Source organism: Chelonoidis abingdonii, unplaced genomic scaffold (assembly GCF_003597395.2).
Source record: "Chelonoidis abingdonii isolate Lonesome George unplaced genomic scaffold, CheloAbing_2.0 scaffold0003, whole genome shotgun sequence".
Taxonomy (NCBI): domain Eukaryota; kingdom Metazoa; phylum Chordata; order Testudines; family Testudinidae; genus Chelonoidis; species Chelonoidis abingdonii.
Window position 1 is genome coordinate 546,021 of NW_027424264.1, and position 4,282 is coordinate 550,302.

Genomic DNA, 4,282 nt, shown 5'->3' on the forward strand with positions numbered 1-4,282 from the left:
TGATATCCCGCGCGGGGCCTCGGACGAGGTGGAGTAGAGGCTGGCCCACCGGGCTCTCACCCTCCGAGAGGTGGCAGAGGTCCCACCACTTCGTGTCGGGCGCGGGACAAGAGGGTGAGGAAAATGAGGGTATGGAGCACGAGCACGTAAGTTGTGTTCCGTGGCGCGTTGAAAACGGACCGCTGCAGATTGTGCAGCCGGCTTGCGGGAGAAGGGGTGGGGGGCCAGTCGGGCCTACGGGGCAGGGGCGATGAAAAGGTCTGGAGGCCCAGGTGACGGGCGTCCCTCCCACAGGCCCGGTCGAGGTAGGCCCGAGCAGCGGGCGGCAAAGCGGCCCCACTCCTGGAGCACGCGCTGGGGAGTACAAGGTCGGAGAGCCCATGCATTGAGCAGCGTCAGGGGATCCAGCCAGCCGCCCCGCTCGTAGTCCAGGAGGTCTCCGACCCTGGTAGTTTCTGCCAGGACCAACCTCTGGTGCACATGGGGACTCTGCCACCTGCACATCTCACACGGAGCTGGGGATTGTGTAGCAGGGCTCCGCAGGGATCCGCCCCCTCGGTGGCCGCCACGGACCGGTCGCAGAGAACAGCTTCCAGTCCGGAGGAGGTCCGGTAGAAGACCGGCAGCCCGGAGAGGTCTCGCGCGAAGACCCTCGCTCAATTAAGGAGCTGCCGGTCGTATCGGAGCCCCGGAAGCGGCGCAGGAAGGCGTGCGCCAGGGCTCTCCCACGCGGACCACCCGCACCATAAAGAAGCTCTGCAGTGCCTGGAGGCGGAAGACGTGGACTGAGTGCGCAGGCACTTCAGGCCCGCCCTCTCCTCCTCAGGGCAGGTGGATACCCCTGCAGGGACCCAGTGCAGCCTGGCCAAAAGAACTCCGAACCACCCTCCGAGGTCAGCCAGGAAGCCTGGGGTCGGGACCAGGTGTGACCGTACAGAGCATGGACAGGACCAGATTGAGCCCACGGCTCTCCTCGAAGGGAAAGGCACGGAGGAGTCCTGTCCATTTCCGGAGCTGCCTGGCCAACTCCCATCCCTGTTCTTTTATTAGTTGTCCCCCGTAATCAGTGGGCTTCTGTGGTCCTGTGGGTCCTCCCCTTAGGCTGGGGAAGGATCCTTTAGCAGTGGGCGGGCTTTGCTTTGCCCGCCCACTTCCCGGAAACCCAATAGATACAAACAGGAACATGCAAACTGTGCCAGGAGGCTTATAGCAAGACCGTCAGACCCAAGTTCCCACTTGTCTTTCTCAGCCAGAGGGTGTTAAATGGTGCACACTGTGCCTGGTAGTGGTAGTCTATGCACTGCTAGCCTGCCTGCTGCCATACACAGTCAATGTCTTATTCTGTGCGACTTCTATGGCCTGTATCCTGTCATCTTGATCTAACCTTGAACTTGACTGGCTTTAGGGAAGTGACTCATCAGCAAAGGGAGGCGTGAGGCTGGGCATCCTCTCTTTTCCTGTTCCCTTTTCATTGTTTTCATGGCGTTTTGGGTTGTCCTGCAAAGCCACCGCTCTTCTTTAGTGTCACACAGCTATTTCTTTGGCTCAGTCTACCTGCAGAAATGGCACCCATTTAACTAAATCAGTGCAGTGTAATCTGTAACCCCCTGGGGTGGATATTCTGAAACTGATTTAAAAGTTTTTGAAATCAGCGTAGCTCAATTCACTAACAAATCAAATACAGAGAAACTGATTTTATGTACTTGAAATGGGATTTAAGAACATCCACCCCGGGTGCTAAATGGGTGGTTTGTGTGTGGAGGCCAGAAATAGGGATCCCTATGCACTGAGTCCTTGCTTTTACCCCAGAGAACGCTAGTGGTTGGCTTGAGCAGCCCCAACCAAAGATAGGTTATAGGGGGTGTTTCCAACGCCATGCATCTGTTGGTGAAGGGAGCTGCTTTGTCTTGGTTTGATGCCACACTTGGTCACTCAACTAAAGGTAATGCTGCTGAACTGCTCAAGCTTTCAGAGGCAACTTACTCAAATGCAGTAAGTATTGCTCTAGTGACTCTTCTTATGGACTGGTCCAATGTAATCCCTAATAGAATTCCATTCAGTGAAGTTACACTGCTGAAGATGGAAGTGCTCCACTGAATTTAAATATAAATATTTGCAAAAGAGCATGAAAGATCAGATTACAGCTTCAGAGAGGTGCTGCCTGCACCAGACACACCCAGACAGAATCCATTCTGAATCTCATCCCAGGCTGGCAGCTGTTCAAACAGAATTTAGAAAAACCGTATGCTAGCTTCCCACCCCGCCCAGTCTGCAGCACTACGTGCACAGATGACAGAGTGTGATGGAGAAAGTACAGCTCTGTGAACAACACAGTCACACCCTGCTCTGTTAGAGAGGTACAGGCAGCTTATCTCACAGGTCACTCTGCTAATGGTGTTAGGGCCACCCTGGCCTCTACTTGTGACTGAGTAAGGAAGTGCAGGAAGCAGAGAAATCAGCCCCACTGGCAGTACAGGCACTGGCCTGCAGCAATCGGAAAACCCCAGGAGTTCCTGTTACAGAGGGTGAGTTTGGCCTTGATGTTCTGCCTAACAGCATTCCTGTCTTTGTGTTGTACCCTTGATAGTATTTACTCGCAGTTCTTTGCCATCATCATCCAGCCGAGGGGGAGTGACACTAAGCTTGGGACCATGAGCTACATAGAGGCAAAGCAAGTCCCCGGGAAATGCCGTACCTCACGTAAAGAGACAAGTGTAAAACCAGAATCACGTCCCAATACAATGTACCAGCAGGGGCAAAATGTGGCTCAGCCATGCACTTGCTCTGTGGCAATGGGCAAGTAATTTTATCACTCTGTGCTTCAGTTTCCCCATGTGTAAAATGCAGCTAACAGTATTGCCTGACCTCACAAGGAGAGGCGTGACTGTGAGTGTCAGTCAGTTACTGTCTGTAAAGTGCTATACCAATGCTGAACATTATCATCTACTCTAGAGGGCTCTGCAGAAGGACACATTGCTGTACAGCAGGCAAAGTACAGAAATTAACAAATAAAAGATGCACATTTACGTGTTTTAAATATTAAGATGTCCCAGTTCACTTTATACAATACAGCCTGAAAAACAACATCTGTACTCTGTCAGCCTGGCCCTTGCTACATGTTCATGCAAACAAACTGCTCAGGATACGTCAGTTGCAAAACACTAATTTCTTTCACAAGGAGCAGTGCCAGCTCTGAATCCAGCAGAGACACTGGGAAGGGCCCGGGCGCCCCCCAACACAGGCCTTCTGACAAAATAGCCCAGGGGGGAGTCAATTATTTTTGTCAAGGACCAAATTTCTTGTTCTAGGTGTAGTCAAGGTCTAGACTGCAGAGAAAATAATAAAATACAGAAGTAAATAAAAAGATTTTGGGGTCTGTTCAAAAGCATCTGGCAGTCCAGATTTGGCCCCCAGTCTGCCTCTTGACTACTCCTGATACAGCCCAACAGATCCCTGAAGCCCAGAGTGGGAACTTGGGTGTAGCATCACGTGAATATTACCTTAGGTTATGTTCTACCTGAAAAAACAAACAGACAGATGAACTGAAATACAATACATGCTTTTCAGAATCATGAGAATGGCCATACTGGGTCAGATCAATGGTCCGTCTAGCCCAGCATCCTGGCTTCCGACAGTGGCCAGTGCCAGATGCTTCAGAGGGAGTGAATGGAACAGCGCAATTATTGACTGATCCACCCTGTCATCCAGTTCCAGCTTCTGGCAGTTGGAGGTTTAGGGACACCCAGAGCCAGGGCCATCCCTGGGGGGTGGGGGCCCAGAACACCCCCTGCCAGCCTCATCCCCACTCCACCACTTCCCCTAAGCCCCCGCCATGCTTTTTCCAGCCCCTGCTCCACTCCTACCCTGTCTCTTTCTGGCTTCCACCCCCTCCCCTGATATTTTCTGGCTTCTTGTCTATCCCTCTGCTAATGGTTCCTAACTTTGTTAGCTTTGTTGACTGCTGCTGCATATTGAGTGGATTTTTTTCAAAGAATTATGCATGATGACTCCAAGATCTTTCTTGAGTGGTAACAGCTAATTTAGACCCCATCATTTAATATGTATAGTTGGGATCATGTTTTCCAATGTGCATTACTTTGCATTTATCAACATTGAATTTCATCTGCCATTTTGTTGCCCAGTCACCCAGTTTAGTGAGATTCCTTTGTATTATGTACATTGGTGATAGCTGAACTGTACTCATCCCTTTAATGAATATATAGAATATTTCACATACAATTAAAGCTATTTTTGAATGAAAAAAATACTCTCAACCGGATAA